Raw genomic sequence first — 19,836 nt, 5'->3', positions numbered from 1 at the left:
CCGTCAGCTCGTCTTTCGGAACATGGGGATGGCCTTCACCTGTGCTTCTAAGAGCACCTGCTTGAAGTATGACCAGCTTTCCTGGGCACCTTTGCTCTTCAAAACTGCCTCCCAAGGGACACTCTGAACCATGCTCCTAAACAGGCTAAAGTCTGCCCTTCGGAAAGCCAAGATGGCAGTTTTGCTGGCTCCCCGCCTCCCTTCACCAAGAATTGAAAACTCTATCATTTCATGGTCACTCTGCCCAAGATGACCTCCAACCTTTACATCCCCCACAAGACCTTCTCTGTTAACAAACAGTAGGTCCAGTAGGGCACTTCCCCTAGTAGGTTCCTTCACCAGCTGTGTTAGGAAGTTGTCTTCCACACACTCCAGGAACCTCCGGGACTGTTCCCTCTCTGCTGTGTAGTATTCCCAGCGGACATCCAGGAAGTTGAAATCCCCCACAAGAACAAGGGCAGATGATCGCGAGACCTCTGCCAGCCGCTTATAGAATACTTCATCGGTTTCTACATCCTGATTAGGGGGTCTATAACAAACTCCCATCGCGGTATCTGCCTTGTTGGCCTTCCCCTTGATTTTTAATCCGTTATGGTCTCCAGACATCCCTTCCAACCCCTATCATTCTGTGATTCTGTGATTCTGTAACTGTGCTGCTTCTGAGTCCTGCCTTTTTGTACCCACTGGGAATGGATGGTGATCGTGGACTCCTGTCTCTCCATCCTGCTCCTCTTCTGGGAACCATTAAGATGCACTTGGTGCCCGTTGTCTCCTTATCAGGACACTGTATGTCTCCTACCCTGTTCCCTATCTTCCCATCACTATTTTTAATGGTTTCATAGAATCATAGAATCATAGAACCATAGGGTTGGAAGGGACCTCTGGAGATCATCTGGTCCAGCCCCCCTGCCAGAGCAGGGTCACCTTAGAGCACGTGGCACAGGAACACGTCTAGGTGGGTTTTGAATGTCTCCAGAGATGGAGACTCCACCATCTCTCTGGGCAGCCTGCTCCAATGTTCAGTATGGCCTGCTTTAGGCTGACACGTATTTTAGACCATCCCTGGTTTTGGGGTGGTCTGGAAAGCAGTAGGACCCCTGTAATCAGCTAACGTAGGTGCCATCCACAGCTGCCAGCCCTGCGGCCGCTCCTGCCACTTGTTCTTGCAGGTGCTCCCGCACCCACGCACTCTCCATCCACACCAGTCAATGTTTGCTTTGCAGTCCCTTGCAGAAAAAGAAAAACAGCACAATATTTCCAGCATGAAAATAAAAGAAATAAGGGAACAGTTGGCCACTTATCTGAACATCAGTTTGGCACTTGGGATCAACAAAGAGGCTGAAAACTGCTATTGAAGTCAGCGGTGAGGCACAGCATTGTCAAACACGCTTGTTTTCTTCTATTTATTTTCCTTCCTTCAAAAAAATCAGCACAGGATTATTGCTTCAATCCAATAAAGGGAATGGTGTTTAAGTTACATAATCGGATTTCCGCAAACCATTTTTGACTCAATATCACGTGATGCTTTGGTAAGACCCACGCCTTATGCAAAAGAAACAGCTTAAAAAGTGGTTCATTGACCTTTCAAAAAGTAGCTGTTACAAAACCTTTAGGAAGTTTGCAGATGGCAGAAACATGGTGGCATGGCAAATAATGGCTCTCTGTTACAGGAAGCTCTGGATCTGAATAAATCATTAGAGTCTGGTGAAATTAACTTTAATAAATAAATGACAGAAATGCAACCGGAGGCCAATAATGCCAGATGTGAGATCTGTCTTGGAAAGCAGTGCTGCGGAGAGACTGAAGTGTATCTGTGGGTAACACCATGAGCTCTTTGTGCTGCAGTTGATAGGGATAATGCAACCTCCAGCTGTAAGCAAGAGGGTAACGGCGTTAGAAACAGAGGGATCTTGCTTCTGTGCACAGCCCTGGCTGGAAAAGCACTCAGTTGCTGTTTGTATTTCCAGAGGAACACGGAAACGTGCATACCCAAAGAGGCTGCAGAAATGAGCAAGGAGTGCTACAGCAGGAAGATCGCCTTGTGCTACAGATCCAAAAGGCAGGGAGTGTCTCTGAGTTCTACCCTGGGAAAGGGGAGGCTTTGATAGTCCCTTCTGGCCTTCAGTATTTCCATCAATAAAGTCTCTGCTTTGCTCCTTTTTTTTCCCCTGACACGGGGTACGTCGCTGGGGAAGAGGCGTGCACGACTTTGCAGGTAACTTGTGCAGCTCTGTGTTGTGACAGAGACTCAGGGCTCAGGCTGCAGAGCTGGTTACCTGCAGGGGTCAGGAAGAACATCCCCTTTCCTGGACAACTGCATTTTCTGTTTTATATCCTCACAACTGTTTTATCAGAGATGAAAGCACTAAGCAAGTCTGGCATGGCAGTGAGATGAAATGACCAATGTGTGCAGGATGCTCGAACAGCACAGGGTGGACAAGGAAAGCCCAGCACACTTGAGAGCTGGGATAGACCTGAGGCCGTTCCTCCGGGTGGACAATTTCACCTTGAAAGGATGAAATTTTTAACTCCTAATCTTGTCTGCGCTGGCTGTTGCCAGGTGTCAACACTCAGGGCGTCCCCTTCGTTTCTGGGTGCGCAGAATGAGCCCCGTGACTTGAGTGTGTCAGGACCCAGCCAGGTGAATGCCCTGCATCCACCTGCCCAAGCACTCCCCGTCCATCGTTCCTTCTGCAGGTTCTCCAGCCAGGTGACCTATTTTCTCTTACTGTTTGTTTTCCAAGCCACAGATGTGCACAGTCTGGGACAGCCACCTCGGCTCTGCCAAATCCCTCACTGCCTGCCAGCGACAGAACAGCCTCTCCACAAGCATCAGGTGCAAAAGCCCCAGGGTGGGGTCAGCAGAAGTGGATGCGGACATCTGGTTTTAGCAAACCAGTTCTTCCTGAACTCCAAGCCAAGAGCAATGCAGTTTTTTCTCTCTCCCTGGGAGGAGGGGGACCCCAGACCTCAGATGTTTTCCAGCCGAACATTTATACAAGGCCTTCAGCAGTCTGCCAGAGGAGTGCCACGTGGCCAGACAGACGTTAAACAGAGCTGGTCCCCGAGGGGAGCAGTGGTGAGGACGGGGAGATCTTGGCAGCTGAGTGCAACACAGCTCAGGACAGGGAGGAAAGCAGATAAGCCCTCAAAAATCCTGCTGGGAGGAGGGGGCAGGACAGCTGCAGGGCTCTCCGAGGAGATGCTTGAAACCTGCATGTGCTCTTTGTGAAACAGCCTTGTGACCACAAAGCCAGAGGGAAGCCCAGCGGATGGCTGCCGAGGAGAGGAGCTGGGGGAGCTCACAGGCAGAGGGGAGCAGGGATAGATGCTGCCCACCACCCCAACCCCTCCAGTGTATTTCTTCTTTCCCTGCATCTGCCCCAGAGCTGTCTCCCCAGCCTACACCAGCAGAGTTGATGTCAACGCGGCACCGGCTGCCCTGGGCAGGGGCAGTCGGGCTGCAGGGTCCCATCCTGAACCAGTGGGAGCCAGAGGAGCCTGCTTGGTGCAGTTGTTAAGTCCACTGACTTCTCCTTATCTCTGTTGCGATTATTTCCTCCCCCCTGCTGCATTCCTCAAATAGCAAGATTTGTTTTGGAAATTCCTCTCCCGGTTTCAGCCTGTAAATCTGGGAGGACACCGGAGTGGGGATAGGGACAGAGGTTGCATTTGCCCAGCTCCTGTGTGACAGGCTGCCCGTGTTTGCTCACCTTGCACCCAGCCAGGCGGCTGGGGGAATCAACGCCGCAGTCCCGCAGCTGCTGAGCACGTGGTTGATGTTGTCCCATCACTTATGGTCCCTCCGCGGTTCAGCACTTTGCTGCACAGCAGTGATGGCACCGCAAAGCAGCCCACTCCTTCCACCCTGCCGCCCCACATCCCAACCCCTTCCCCGTCTTCAAGAGCTGTACAAGCCAAAAGAGAAAGTGCTTCCTACGGCAGAAGGACTGCAGCCCAGCGGAAGGGATCTGGTAGCAGCGCTGCCAAGCCCTTTGGTGTGTTTTGCTCTCTCTGGTGGTCACCGTACTCTATTTAGTGTTATTGCCCTGGGAAGCCAGGCAATCACAGAGGAACCTGTGAGCAGGGGTGTTTCGGAGGACAGACAGTGATGAAGAGGCTCCTGGGCTGTGTTTGAGCATGCTGAGAGGGAGACTAATCTTTGTGCTGAAAACTGCACGCTGGGAAGTCAAGAATCAAGGGAAGGAAAGGGTCTGTGGCATGGTTGTACACTTTTCACCCCTGGACAGCTGCTTGGTGTCATGGCCCCCTCAAGAAACAGTTGCAAATCAAGTACACAGAGAAGGAACATCCTGACCCAAAGAGGACTCAACGGAGGAAAGGGCTGTTGGCACTGAGCTGAGCAGCTGTATTTTTAACCTCAGCCTGATGCCAGCAACAGCTTGCCTGACTAGAGAGCAGATCAGTGACACAGATCAGGGACTCATCTGCCACATTGCTGACGAGCAGAAGACACCAAAATGTGCTCATACACGGGACAGAGCCATGGCACAGTGTATGCAGAACACCTCCCCGCCTGTGAAACCCTGGGCAGGCTGAAGGAGGAACATCCATGTCACTACGGCCGTGCAATGAGTGCATACCTCTTGCTGTCAGAGACCGTGTAGATGTCTATATGCCAGACAGTCTGGAGGGACTGCTGCTGGGACCCACAAAATCTGCCTGCTACAAAGCTGTGCTGCTTCCAGCAGGCTGTGGGCTTTTTCTTCAGCCACAGAGGCACTTCATGTGCCAGGAAGGCCCTTAAACTAAGAGGGCAAGTTCTTTGAACTGCAGACTGACCCCATCAGGTGAGTAAGGGGAGGAAGGAACTGAGGGACATCCAAAAAACTGGGCAGCATGGGGCTGGATCACAGGCTGAAAACCCTTGGTCATGCCCACGCTCTCACCTGCCCAAATATGCATCCTCCTGTCCACAATGTGTCTGGAGCAATGTCTGTATGTGTCTTACCCTGTATCTACTGTACCTGGCAAAACATCATCCTGAAGATCATTTACATCTCTGTTCATCTATGCATTTCTGCAAGGTCCTACTACATAAAAAGGCAGCAGAGGCATCTTGCACTGGACCACAGAACAGAGAATAAGGCTGCTGGGCTAGGGAGCTGCCATTTTCATGGGTCCAGGCAAATGTGGGTAGTTGTGGAGGGTCAAACCCCCACACAGGAGGGTCCATCCTGTGGGTCAACACATAGAAGAGAAACACCACCCTGCACAATGCCAAAATCCTATGGCAGAGAAAGCCTGAGTTGCAACACTTTTTGGGGAGCCTTCAGGAAATAAATTAGCCTCACTTCACTGCAAACACAGAGATTTACAAACATATTGTGAGATAGCTGATGAGTCCCAGGAGCTGTGGCTGTACTGGGGAGAGGAACTCTGGCTGTTCTGGCCCCAAGGACAGGCTCCACGTTGTGTCGGACAGATGTCCTCTGCAGCAGATTGGGACGAGGAGACTGCTGGCAGGCTACAGGAGTTCAAAGCAGCTTGGCCACAGCTTTGGGCATGGGGAAGTGTGACACCAGCAGGCAAGAGTCCCTTAGAAGCAAGGTGCCAACATGTTCATAGCAGAGGCGGACAGGGACCACATGGCCAAGAAGGGTGGCAGGGGTGGAGGTCAGCAATGCCTCCTGGGATGGATGTGGGACAGGTTTTTCCACCTTGCATTTCATCTGGGCTGGTTCCTGCTGGCAACCCTGTGATGCACCCGGAGGAAGCACGCAACCTTTCTCAGAGGAGTTTCATGTTTCAAGCACAGCTTGCTCCCAGCACACGAGTATTTACACAGCACTTACTGGTCTCAAAACAGAGCACTTAAAGAAACACTGGGGGACTTCCCCACATCCTCACAACAGCCATTTGTCACCCAGACCTGCTGCACAGGTGGGGACAATGAACTGATAATCTGAATCTGTTCACACAGTCTGTGGGTGGGGACTGAATACTTCATCCCTGCATTAGAAGAAAACACATTTTGCGCACGTGTAAGACTGAAGCCTACCTTGAATGCCAGAAAGGTTGACAGTGCTCATGTGACTAGTGTCGTTACACCTTTTCCTGGCCCAAGGAGGGGGAATAACCTCTCCATTTCTTCATGGCTTGGCTTTGGCTCCTTGCACATCCTGAGCAGAGAAACCAAGTCTTTTCTGGCACCCAAGCCCTGCACAGTGACTGCTGAGGATACTCGCTGGGTGCACAGCCGGGGCAGGGAGGGGTGAAGTCCTGCCGTCCAGCCAGACTTTCTCCTGACCCTCCTGTTCCCTCATTATAAGCAGATACTCCCAGGCCAGGGCTGCCTCAGAGCTTTCATGCCCTCTGACTCCCACAGACACAGAAGGCAGAGTTTGCGTCTCTGCTGCTAACGGTAATTTGCTGCAGTGGGTCATGAACAGAGCACGCAGCAGTCCTTGGTAGTCCTCCACACCAGTGGCTCTTGCTCTCGAGTTGCAGCTGCAAAGAACAAGACAGTTATCTCTGTGCTTAGGGACAGACCACGCTTCACACCTCGTGTTGCTCTTGCCTTCGGGTCTGAGCCAGTGTGTATGTGGACACAGCATTCTGCACACTCGCACAGCCCCAGCCAGCACAGGGCACCAGCAAAAGCAGGTATGCTTAGGGGACCCTAAGAGGAGTTTCATGCTAAGCAGAGCATGCGTCCTTCAGGTGGGCATGGGCATTCTGCAAAAGGGATCCCCACATTTAGCTGGCAGGAAAATTGATTTGATCATCTCTTTGATGTATTTCCTGCTCTCAGGGCAGCTCAGTCCTGATACACACTCTCCTCCCCTGCCCCAGCATTGCCTTTTCGTGTGCCATGCCCCAAGTGAAGCTGGAGACAGGCATCTCTGTGCGCTCCCGGACACTGCAGCAGGGAGATGCTGACTCACGCCTGCAGGTTGCCATGGAAACCGCAGTCATCATGCTTGAAATGCTGTCATGTTCTGCAAACCCTGGAAAAAATGAGCCGTGGGCCAAACCACCGCCTGGAAGACATGGATCCAACCCACTGCCAGCCGCTAAGCCCGCAGGGAGAGACTCATCCTGGCACTGCTGCCTGTCGAAGACAGAGACAAAGCCCCATCCCTGATGCCATCTCTCCTGCCAGCCCTGCAGTGGCTGGGCAGAACAGGAGAGAAAATGAGGCAGGCCCGAGCTTCAGAAAGCCCTTTTTTATTGTTTCAGCTCCAGCCCCGCCACAGACTCTGGGACTGGGTTTCCTTGCTCTTTCCCCGGGCAGTCAGACAGCTTGTAGCTTCCTCCCCACCCCCAAAGACCCCTTCCCAACAGGCACATTGTGCTTCGTGGCCTCAGGTCTCGCTGCTGTTCCTGTGTGCCCAAGGAGGAGGATGCCCATGGGAAGGTGGAATTACATGCTTACTTTACTATCGTCTAGGCAAAGGGTTTCCACAGGGGTAAAGCTGTCTGGATGCACGGGAAAGCTGCTTCCCTGCAGGTAGGGCTCAGCCAGGGACCAGAGGGGTGGTAGCGTCTCTGGGCTTGGAGATAGCCCAAACCCAAACTGATAAGAACAACCAGACCTGTCGTTGGGGTTATCCTGCTTTGAGCAGGGGACTTGGGGTTATCCTGCTTTGAGCAGGGGACGTGTTACGAGTGCTCCAGAGCTCCCTTCTGATTTAAATGTTCCTCTGATTTCCTGCTAGAATGAGCCAGCTGGTTGTCTAAGTCTTGCAGGACCTCTGACGGACACATCCTGTGGAAGATCCCCATTCTCTACATGTAGGACTGTAATTTGCACAACACTCAGCTGAGCGGTCCCTCCCACTGCGGTGACACTTCTGACACTTCACCACGGCAAAGATGCAGGACACGTACCATCAAGTACATGTTCTCTGGTGGCTGCTGAAGGTGCCACTCACAGCAAACCTACCAGGAAAGAGGGCCTCATGAGAGGCCACGATTTAGCCTGGTGGACTTCCCCAGAGAGACAGTGAGAGACAACAGCTAATGTCAGATGAGGTAAAGTTTAAGCATATGAGGATGTGGCCAAGATAAAGAAGTGCCTCAGAGTGGCTGCAAAAGCCCAACCTGCAGGGTCCCCCAGCTTCAGGACCACATCTATTTAGTATTGGCTGCCTCTGGCAAGGGCCCATGAATGATCTGCAAAGTTGAGGGTGGAGGGAGTGAGAAAAGGCCACAAAACATTACTCCCAGGCACTAAGGCTGTGAAAAGGCAACCTGGGCACCTCCCACAGACAATTCATCTGAGACGCAGCCTTAGGGCAGACTGAACGTCTCCTTCCCTTTTGCTTCTGGAGGAGCCATATCCTGCCTGAAAACACAGGAGATGGGCAGAGGTGGTGCTCGGTGAGGCCCCATCTACAGGCTTTCTCTGCCCTGTTGTGGTCAATGGGAAGTGGTCTGGCCCCAGCAGGGTCTCGCCCTTAACTCTGGGGTGGCTCTCGTTGGTGTGTCCCAGGCTGAACCTTCCCCATGCAGCACCCTCCCTCCACCCCTGTACCCCACCACGGGTCCACCTCACGCAGCAGGCCAGTCTGGACCCAGCCCATCCCCTCCACCCATCCTCCAGACCCACTCAGCCACCACCTAATGTCTCCTTGCATCTTCCTGCTACGTCTCCTGCGCTCCAGCCGTGACCATGTGCCCACCTCTCTACCCCAACTCACCAGAGCTTCATTCCCTGCTGGGAAGCCCCTGCTTCGGGCTGTCATTCCCAGGAATCCTGACCCATTTCAGCTCTGGGCTCCCAGGGATGCCTGAGCAGATGGAGTTGCTGGGTGTAAGTCATTACTCATGTTGATTACGCACTCCTGGTTGACTGACATCCCCAAAAACAAACGCCCATGTGTGTTCATATTTAAACATGGAAATGTTTTTCAGACCTGGTGTTAATAAAGGTTGCTGATTTGCATTTGGGAGAACAAAAGGAAAGCTGAAGAGGAGAAAAGGGGAGGTGATTCTTGAATAAGCAAATGTTTCTGTCATAAAAATGCCTGGATAGCTCTTGAGTCTTCTTGGATCTGAGTGCAGAGAGGAGACAGATGTTGCTGATGCTCTGCTGTATTAGCTGTTGGTCCAAAATTTGTGCCTGGACCTGATTAAACTGAAATCCTTCTCTTATATCTTCTCTAAAGTATTCCATCTATGGTAATGTGAATGCGCTACACAAATGAGTCCAAAGAAGAAAAATCTTCCCCATTCTGACATTTCTGGACTACGAATAATTACCTATAGGAAAAACTTCAGACCAAGGTCCTTATTCTAAGACCAAAATCCCATATCTTCCATGCCCCTGCTGGGGTTGCTTGTAAGTGAGAGCAAACACAAAAGCCAGAACAAAGGGAGAAATTTAATTACTTTGTTTGGGGAATTTTGGTTGGAAAAATAAAACAGAAAGGAGCTCCTTTGTTAGCAAAGGCTGCGGCTTCTTTTGTCAGTGGCTTGCATGTGGTCGTTGGTTGCACATGAGTAAGTGATTATCCTGTTTCAAGTAACATCCAGGAAACTCTGAAAAAGCACCAGACATAATGACATTGCAATGTCTTAACAAATCAAATTTCTAACCCCTGCTGTCAGAGTTACAGTATTGCTGGGACTACAATACAAAATAAGAGCAGAGCTATAAAGATCCTCCTTTAGGGAAAATAAGTAACTTCTGCTAATGTTTAACTCCGTGGGCTGCTGTTGCACCAACAGCTCAGGGTGGAGACTGCTCCAGCGTTTCAGCAACCCCTGTTCCACTAACATGAGATGGTACAATAGTCAGAAACCCACCCAGCAAAAACCACAGTGCTATCGGCAAGAGCAACACTGGAAACATGGTGTGGCAAAGGATCCCAAGCCTCCAGAGAAAACAACGCCTAGCAGAAGCAAAACATAAGAACAAGCCAAAGGATAGCAGACAGTGCCAAAAAACTCACATTTTGACTGAGAAAAGAACAGGCTGTGTTGCAAGACCCAGCCCAACCTTTGCCTTTCCAGCATGCTGGGAGCAATGGCCCCGGGAGGAAGCAGAAGGGACGGTGCTGCTGGCACCCTGCACCCCAGCGTGGCTTTCACGGCTGCCCCATCCAGGCAATGAGTTTTTTAGGCCATGCCAGCAAGCTGTATAGTGTTCACTGCAGTGCCTAACACACACCAAAACATCTTGCCCACCGTCTTCTGCCAGCATGCCTGCCCGCTTCGGTCTCCCTGCCCAAAACACTTGCGTTTCTGCCGGTCTGACAACCTGCGACCTCAGCAGGTCTGCAGAGGGTTGCGAAGGAATCTTTCTTGCACTTCACCAGCATCACCACACATTTCTCCTTACTGTAATGCATCATCTTGAAGAGCTTTTTGGACTCAGAGAAACACAAGCGTCTCCAACACCCCGCCACTGGGCTGGCCGTGGTCCTCTTTGTACAGCCCAGTAAGCAGTTTGCATTATTTGCAATAAGAATTACTTTTGGCCCATGTTCAAGCTTATGTTTGCAGTTACATCTGAGTCCTATCCAGCAACTCCACCAGTCACTTCCCAGCCTGGACCAGTGCTCAGGGTTAGCCCTCCCTCACCCCTGTGCACCAGGCACCACTGGCACTTCCACTGGCTGGGCTTTGTGAGCCTCCTGGTGGTCCAGTCCTCCCATTTAGAGAGGTCCCTCTGGACCTCTGTCCTGGCTCTGCTTTTCACCTCACTCCCTCATAGTTATTATTTCCAGCATTGTTAAAATAATTTTTAAAAAAGGATGTAAGTATACATGTACATATATATGTGTATGTATTCCTGTTTTCTAGAACTTAATCTTTTGTCTAAAAACATGTGTTGCTGCACTACTTCTGTTTCCTGATGTTCCTTGGCAAAGGAAGACTTTTATTAAAAACAATAAAAATAAAAATATACAATCTACAAAAGACAAAAACAATGCGAACCGGAGTTTTCTTCAGGGTTTTACCTGTAGACCCCTTGTGATACTTACAGTCATTTCCCTGACTAACTAAACTTTGAATAGCCGGGTTTTTCCTGAGACATGATGCTCTTGGCTATTTATGTAAGCAATTGAAAAGCAACGAGGTTAATTATTTGTGAAATGGTTGCCATAATAATTTTTCCAACATTTGCTATCATGCACCCTGAAGCCAGCCTGTAACTGAGCCACGTCATAACTGGATGTATCCTAGGTGGGGTTTTTTTGTTTTGTTTTGTTTTCATTTTTACCCCACAAAGGTGTCCACGGAGTTTCTTAAGATGAGGCATGTTTCCTTATCCAGATCTTTTTGTTGCACTCATAAAGGTTCCCATAAAAGCACAGCAAACTGATGCTGGAAGCTGAGATGTGCCTTCAAAGACATCACAAGGAAGCACAGCCAGTATAGGTATTTGTTGTAAAATTTTTCCAGGCAGGTACTGTGGGTGTGTTTATTGCCACTGTTACAAGAACAGGAATCCACCACCCGAGCCACAGCAAATTGGACGGGCAGGGGGACAGGGCACTACGGAGGGAGGAGGTTTCCATCCTTTGCGGGGTTCCCAGATACGGCTGTACAAAGCCACAGCTGTCCTTGCCTTGTGCTAGTGAGAGGCATGCTGTGCGCTAAGGCTGAAGACCTTCAGAGGGCCCTGACGGCTCTGGGGCTGCTGGGTCCCATTCCACCCTGCATGTCACCCTGGGCTCAGCGTGGTCCCCCAGACATTCTTTGCACGGACAGGTGACAGCACGAGGAGGAATGCACAGACCACACCGCCCGAGGGGCACCAGGAGCTGCCATGGGTGTTCATCTCCACTATGCTAAGGTCCTCTCCAGCCCCTGCCACCTCTGAGCTGAGCTGCTTCAGCACACTCAGACCTGGTCTGAATGGAGGGGATGAACTGGAGACCCCCCGATGCTCCACCACCAGCACTGCTGGGGGTCCAAAACCACTCAGGTGAGGCAAGTTGGTCATAAACAGCAGTGGCTGAAGGTGCTTTACTAAGTTACTCAATGCAGTGCAAAACATGGTCTGTGGTACACAACTGAAATTAAATCATTTAGCAATGCCTACAGCTTCTCAGGTTGCAACAAATAAAAGAAAATCCTGCTTAGGCGCAAATACCTGTTAAATCTGTCTTTGTTACAAGACATGGATGCAAGCTGACCCACCTTCGCAGCTGTGGTGTTCCCATCTTGGCTTAGATTCTGCAGGCAAAGAAGACAACTCAGACAGCTTTGCTCTTTCTGAATGTCAAGTATAGCTGGCTTTTCTCCCTTTCTAAGGAGGAGCTGGGCTTCCCCCCATTCAGCCAGAGGTCCTGGCTATGAAAACTGTAAGGGGAGAGTCCCAGCAGATATCTCCATGACTCTCAAACTTTGACTTCAGCCCCTGGGAGGTGTGTGCTCCTCAGTGACAGGGACAGGATACTTGGGGATCTCATCCAGCCACCCTACTACATGCTGATATTACAGATATTAATTGAAAAAGAAATAAAAACCCCAACACTTTTAACTGGAGTATTCTGCTTGTCTCCAAAGTGTGCCTTGTCCATTCTGAGGTTCGTTATGTTCAGGCTACACGTAGAGCAGCAAGAGCACACCAGCTCCCACACCGCCACCAACAAGCCTGGCAGCAGTACAGGCTGCTGGAGTGCCTCTCTGTCCTGGTGGTGGTCCCTTCTCGTCAGCCCAGCCCTCCCTCGCCGGCGGCCAAAAAGTCTGGCAAGTCTTTCCCCTGCCCAGGTTCCAGCACAGGTGCGTGAGAGAGAGCAGGTGTGGTTGTCCTGCACCCATTTAACCTGGGAGAATGCACCCTTCTCCAGTGGGATGCTGCTTGTCCAAAGGCACAGCAGCTGGTCCCCTGCACTGCACCCCCTAATAGACATCCAGAGGCGGAGACATAGCCAAATGAAGGGCAGTCAGCTCGGACATTTTGAGGCACTAAAACCGCTTTTGTTTGGTGTGTTAGGGAGGAATGGCCTGAAAAGAGAGCTGTCGCTCGTGCGGCTGGTGTCTGAAATCCCAGCCACCTGGATGCTTTCCTGCCATGCCACACAAAAAAGTGCGGTGGCCAGCATGGAACATCAAACCCCAGGCCTCCAAGTCCGCAGCCTGCGCACAGATGAGCCTCGCCACACTGTCAGACTGTTTTGCTCTGGAGCCAAGCCTCAGTCACGGGCAAAGGCATTTCACACTGATGATGGAGCAATGAGACCACTGCTCCCAGGAGAGCAGACCAAGCGCCTTGCTGGTGCTGATGATCCCCAGGTAAGGATCAGGACTGGGGCCAACCCTGAAGAAAGGCTGCCACCTGCCAAGCCACAAACAACGTTCCCTGTCCCTTCGTTACTCCTACTGCTCATGTTATCACGCCTTGCGTCATTCGCAAAAGAGTACAAGAGCCCAGTCCAAGTTTACCACTTAGAAATACAACACAGCCTGCAAGTTAAACACAAGCAATCCTATTTAACGTCACCAGGAAGTGTCATTATTCACGATTAGTTTCCAGTTACATACAAATTATTCTTCTTACAGTTCTCTCCTGCCTCCAGTCCTTAAAAATGAAAGGCAATTGTCTTGAATCAATTTTTGCCTGTGAATAACAGCCCTTTCAGCCTAATTTCTAATTTCACTTCTAACCTTGAAGCAGTTTTGACATGAGTCACACGTTAAAATCACTCCAACAGGCTGCAAGGTCCAGCTTCAGAAATAAATCTGTAACGTGGTCTCCCCCTCCAAGATGATACAGCCTAAGTACACTATGCCATGTTTTGTTTTCAGGAGGCCTCCTCTGCCCTGTAGGCACCCAAATAAACGCCTGGCTGTCCTCATATCACAAGTCATTTAGGACTTCAAAAACCATACGGATAAGAAGCACAGCAGGCACCTCCATGAAAACTGTGCAGGGGTGCTTTTGGTTCTATTGGTTTAATGCACCCCCATGCCTCCGTATCAGTGCATAGTTGCATGCGTGGCTTCTGCAGATGCTCTGTGCTAATTGCATATGGAAACACTATGGGGCTGGAACCCGAAGTTGTGCTCCGTGGGGACTCCAGCAACTGCTTGACCATCTGCAAGTTGCACTGGATCTCCCCATGCTCCTCAGCTGCTGCTCCTCACTGCAAATGGCAGAAAACTTCCCTGCACAACCTGGTGCTAGCATTACCTTCCCTGGGGTCCTTCTTCCAGCATCCTCCTTCCCTAACCAGCCTTAGATCAGCTGCTCCCCGCAGCCTGGGGATGGTGCCAGTGTTTCTGAGACGACCAAGCCAGAAGACAGAGGGCTGAGATGAAGCCAGTGGGCAGCCTGAGAACAGGGCCTTTACAGGCTGCTGCAGACACCTTCAGATCCCCAGGCACACGTGAGGAGCACTGGGGAATCGCATCATCGGTTGTTCACCCAAACCAGAGCTCAGGCCCTGCTGTGGCCAGATTCGGTCCTTGTCCCTGCAGAAGTTGGGTAGGCTTGGTCAAAAAGAGGATGTGAAACCTCCGTCTGCAGGTGGCCTGCCACTGAATGTAGGTGCAAGAAATCTCTGACCGCACTTGGGCCATCCTTTCACCTCTCAAAAGGAGAAGTAAGAGTGGCTCCATCTCTAACCACACTTTGTGCGAGTCGCCTTTTGCAGCAAGGCCACCTTCTAGGGAAACAGTGGTTCTCACAGCTTGCCTTCAATGTCTGGCCAAGAAAGGAGGAAACCCTGGGCAGCTCTCAGGACCCTTGCCAACCCACTGCACACATACCTGGTGGAAAGGTGGATTTCAACCCATCCCAAGAAAAGATGAAAAAAAGCCCATAGCTAATATCAACTGTGGGAGAGGTCAGTATGTTTCGGGAGGAAGGCCTGCCACCTGCTGTGACCTCAACAGGTTGGAGGAATTGGCCAGAAGCAACCTCGCAAAGTTCAGCACAGGAGAGGTGATCCTTCCTCACCATATAGTGTTGCTGAAGACTCATGTCTCTACTGCGTCCAGTTCGGGGCTACCCAGTACAAGGAAGACAGTGACAAACTGGAGAGAGTCCAGCAGTGACTACCAAGGTGGTGATGTGGCTGCATCACAGGGCATATGAAGAGATGCTGAGGGAACTGGGCTTTCCCAGCCTGGAGAAGACACAACTGGGGGGTCCTCATAGTGGTCATCCACTGCCTGAATGGTGGTTATGGAAAAAAAGGAGCAAGACTCTTCCCAGAGGCAAACAAAGACCGGACATGGGGCAATAGGTACTTGCTTCTGGATGGGAAATTCCAGCTGGGCATGAGAAAATTCCTCCACATGAGGGTGGTGCGTCTCAGAGACCAGATCACTATGCTTGGAGGTGCACAGAACACAACTTGAGAAGGCCTAGCACAACCTGATCTAACTTTGGACTAGGGAGTTGGACTACAGACCTCCAGAGATGCCTTCCTAACAAGACCTCCTGCTGATTCTGCATTATGGTGGGAGGAGGGAATATGTGTGCCTTCCTTTGGGGCTTTCGGCTACCCCCTGCTCTGAAACATCCCTAGTGCCCAGGACAGATGTGAAATACTATGTGCCTCTCCCTCACCATGCCTGGGGTGCCTTCCTTCTTGTGCAAAGTTAATGTGGGAGGGAGGATGTTTGGTGTGGTTTTTCCATGGCCTGGCCAAAGGCTGGAAGCTGTGTGTCCCAGCAGGTTTGCCTGGAAGAAATGCCTGAAAACACAGAGCTGAGCAGGAGCTGGCACCATTGTACTGCACAGTGCCAGGCACTTCCAGCCATCCCAGGAAATAACACAGCTGAGGCAACTGAGAGCCCCCTAACCTGCTTTTGGAGATCTTCTCTGATACCTCTTCAAGGAGTATTTCTGTCTATGCGTCCACGATTTTACTGATGCAGAGCAATGACTGAGCAGCCAGAGGAATGTGACAAGGGAGGAAAATGACTGCAGGCATGTATTAAAGTATTCAGCTTGTCCAGCTGAAAGAGATTTCTGCCAAACGATTTTATAAGGAATGAGGCATTTTACAGGAAAAGCAGGGCCTCTGCTCTCATTTCCTTTCCCCTCTTCTCCATGAACTTCAAAGAAAAGAGGGGTCAAAACAGAGGCCAAGCAACTGGAACTGAGTTCCTGAGCCCTAAAGCCTAATTAGTCCAAGATACATTTCATTGGATATCTCCCAGAGACAGGCCTAAATTACCAGTCCTCCCCGCCGTGCCGCCAAGGGTCAGATAAAGCCAGAACATAGTCCGCAGTTTGCAGGGCCCCAGCAGCACCAAGGGTCTCGGGAAGTGTGGGGGGGGGAGCAGGGAGGAGTCTCCGCACAAGCCCTGCTGGCGGCAGGGCTTTCCCAACCCCCCAGGCTTTGTGTGGCCACAGCTAAAACCCCCTCCCCAGGAAAGGGATCGTCCCCACCTCCCTGGTGCCTTGTCCCAGGGCTGCTGGCAAAGGAGTTGTGTTGACTAAAACCCTCCAGCACCACGTGGCTGTTGCCCCTCCTTGCATCAGCTGAGGCTACCAAAGAGCCTTCAGCCATTTGCAATTACCCTTCCATCTGTTTTAAGCTGATGTTAAACCCCACTCCTGCCTCCCCTCGGCCAGGCGAGCCAAGCCCAGCTCCTGCCAGCAGGCCACGTGCCACATGCCCCTTCCCACTTCGCAGCTGTTTGCTGGTCCCCCTCCAGCTTCTCCACCCCAATGGATGCCCAGCAGAGGGGATAATAATGTCCCTCGACCTGTGCCTCCCTGTAAGGCCTGGCATGTGGTTTGCCTCACCAGCAATGAGAAACAAAGCTTGGTTTTGCACAGGTTTAAGTACTCCCTGGAACCACACAATGATTTCAAGTCACACGTCTCTCCCTGCAAGACACAGCTCGTGGTTTGTTGTTTTTTTTTTTTTTTCTCAGGACATAAAAAGTATTCTCAAGAATAGAGACAGAAATCACACAGGCAGTTTCCCCTACGCAGCATTTCTCAAGATGCTGGCCTCAGAAGGGTGCATCTTATTTTGAGACTACAGCAAATGCGCTTTGACGGAAGGACTCATTTCCGGCATTGTGGTCTGAAAGCTGAGAAAAGCAAAACTTTACTGCAAGTCACTAGACTGTAACTTAGAGAGCAGAGAAAGGACGTTATTGTCACCGTAAGCTTATGTGGACTCCTGGTGCCATTGCACAGCTCTGGCGCGTAGGAAACTTCAGTCTTGCAGCTTGTGAGGCAGCAGTCACGCATGAAGCTACACTGCTGTCTGGCAGGGCAAGTGAGGTCCTCATGGGTGTACAGCTACCCTAAACTGCAGGCTGTGATTCTGCACCCCAAATGGTGCCTGGATCCTGCTCCCCAGCCACTGCAGAGTGACCTGGTCAGCGTAAGGCATGGCTCACTCCTGGCTTGCTGCTTAAGCTGGTCTCCTAGGGATGCAAGAGAGCAGCAGGGAGGCAGGAGGGGAGTGCAGAAAACTGACAACTTTTGAATTGGGAGCGATTTGAAAATTACTATATTAAATTTTCTGCCAGGAAAAGAGGTAAAATTCTTCCCTTAAAAATTTTGATTCCAAGGCACTCGCTCACCACTGACTGAAAGAGTGGGTCTGGGACTGATAAGGACTGGGTTCAACTCCCAGTTTTACTGCAGATCATCTGTGCAGCATAACTGCAGCAAGACTGTTTAATCTCCCTTCGCATCCATTTCCCAGTGGAGCCAAAACACAAAATGGAAACCTTAACTTCCCTTATGTAATGCTGTGCCAGAGCTGGCATCCTGCGACTGTTGGCTGGAAGGACCTCTGGAGGTCCCCAGGTGCAGGACCGCTGCCAGCACGAGATCAAGTTGGCTGTAGCTGTGTCTAGCCACAAAGCCAAGTCTGCTTCTCGTGTGCTTGCACAGCACTTTGTGCACCAGGACCCTTTTCTCGGATGAAGTTCATGGCGAGCTCTGACTCACCGCACAGGGAGGATTAGCTGGGATGTCCACCTCCCTCTGCAGCTATCATGAAAGGAAGGCCAAATGCGGTATATACCACCAACACCCTTCCAGTCTGTTAGCGCATTCCTGTGCCAGTTTCCTTTCAGAAAAATGCCATCCTGAGGACTGTGACGGTTCAGGACCAGGTAGCCTGCCTGTTTGGCTTTTCCTGCTAGGGGCCAGTAACACAGGAGGGAGGGCACGCAGTAGAGCACCAGATGAATTTACTGAGGGATTGAGACAGATTTCTCTGTGCTGCCAGCAGAAAAATAACTGCCATCTTTGGATTTTACAGCTTTGCTTTGTTACAGTCTGGATCAAACTTGTTTTCAAAACAACCTTTGACAGACATAAATACACCTGTCATTGAAACCAAATATGCCTGGAATGATTAACTGATACTTCCCATCAGTAATCCTGCACCTCTGTAACAGCAGTTTAAAAAAATGAGTTAGTATCATCTAGAGGAAGCAACAGCATGCAAAACATTAGCCGTGTGCCTCACTCACTATTTTTTCAACTTTATGCTATTGGATTACTTTCTTAAGCACTCTGGGGACAGAGACAGCGAAGAACAGCTTTCCTTGGCAAAGACAGGCAGTTTCTCACACACGGCTCTATTTTCCATGGCTCATCCAGCAAATTGTACGCTAAGCCTAAAAAAACAGCAAGGAACAAGTCCATCCAAGAAGGGCCGAGTACAGCAGATTTCACATCCCCGTGTGCTGGCAGTCTAGCACCAGTATCGGGCACTTACTGGGAGGGGGTGGAGGTGCCCCACGCCAGGGAGACACAAGCAAGATCCTCTCTGCTGCCCAGGGAGTGAGGACCTCCCTTCCTGGCAAGGCCACCTAAGCCCACATGCAGCCAGGAGGGACAGTCAGCTTTACTCATCTTATAGCATTAACCAGAGCTTCAAGACTTTTGGCCTCGGTTAGAGTCCAACCAGCACAGATGGAATGCCACAGCCACCCTTTGTGTGTTTAAAGTTGTCTCCTGTGTCCTCCCTCGCCACTGGAGGGCTCTGCCTGGTACAGCAGCATTTTTCCAAGTCGTAGTCCATAATTAAAGCAGCCAAGATACGCTATTGATTTCCCTACTAATGAAATATTTATGCAGTATCATTCTTTCACACAACCACACTCTTGAAATGCTGAGCTCACACTGACTTAAGGCTTGCAAACATCAAGAAAGATCCTTGGTTTGCATCTGCAAACCTGCACATGCAAAGAAGGAGGTGGCCAGGAAGGTCTTCTGCATCATGCCTGGCCTGACCTGCGCTCCAACATGTCTGTGTCACCGCAGGGAATCTTCTGAAATCCTGGTGAGTGAAGGACAGTGGGTGGACTGCAGCCCTGTGGGAAACCAGCTGGGAAATGTGAGTTCTATATTGAAACTGTAAAACACTCAAACAAGGCTTATTCTGAAGGTGCAGTTCATACTTCTAAGACAACACTGAAAAGCCAACTTGCAGAGTACCTATGCAGGTTAACCTACATCAGTGCTCTTGCCTTCGTGCTACACCTGCTGTGTCACTGAAGCGGCTGTTCTGTTTCAAGTGCTGCTATTTTGAGCAACAAGAAAAAAACCCGAACCCCTTTCAGTTCCCAGAACAGCTAGCCACTCCAGGAAGAATACTGGTCCCAAGCTTTTTGATGCTTTTTTTTCCTCATGTGCTGTCTCTCAGCCTTCCTGGCCAGGCCAGCACTGTGCTCACCTCACCAGTAATTCCGCTTCCACCGAGCCTACATTTGGGTTCTGTCACAGGCCTTAGGCCCAGTATTCCTCCCGACTCACCCACTCGATGAGTAACAACGAGAGCTGGGAGGCTGCTGTCTCTTCCGGGGCTGCCCGGGACGGCCCCCCGGACCTCGCAACGCCGGTAGGACCGTCCACGCCCCGCCTGGGGCCTACTGGTCCCGGCCGCCCCCAGAAGGGCCACCGCCAGGGGGCGCAGCGGCCGC

The 19,836-nt window shown here is 51.0% G+C and overlaps 1 long non-coding RNA gene across 2 annotated transcripts; it reads right to left on the bottom strand.

Moving 5' to 3' along the window:
• Positions 1 to 9,344: 9,344 nt before the first annotated feature.
• Positions 9,345 to 19,806, bottom strand: LOC128902956 (uncharacterized). Of its 2 annotated transcripts, none has more exons than XR_008463919.1 (2): positions 19,590 to 19,806; positions 9,345 to 9,507 (listed from the first exon to the last, which is right to left on the bottom strand). It is a non-coding gene; the product is annotated as an uncharacterized LOC128902956 (long non-coding RNA). The 2 variants fall into 2 exon arrangements; XR_008463918.1 differs by having other exon boundaries at positions 19,670 to 19,806.
• Between the last annotated feature and the right edge of the window lie 30 nt (positions 19,807 to 19,836).

The sequence above is a fragment of the Rissa tridactyla genome, chromosome Z, assembly GCF_028500815.1.
Source record: "Rissa tridactyla isolate bRisTri1 chromosome Z, bRisTri1.patW.cur.20221130, whole genome shotgun sequence".
Classification (NCBI taxonomy): domain Eukaryota; kingdom Metazoa; phylum Chordata; class Aves; order Charadriiformes; family Laridae; genus Rissa; species Rissa tridactyla.
This window is presented reverse-complemented; position numbering and strand designations above follow the sequence as displayed.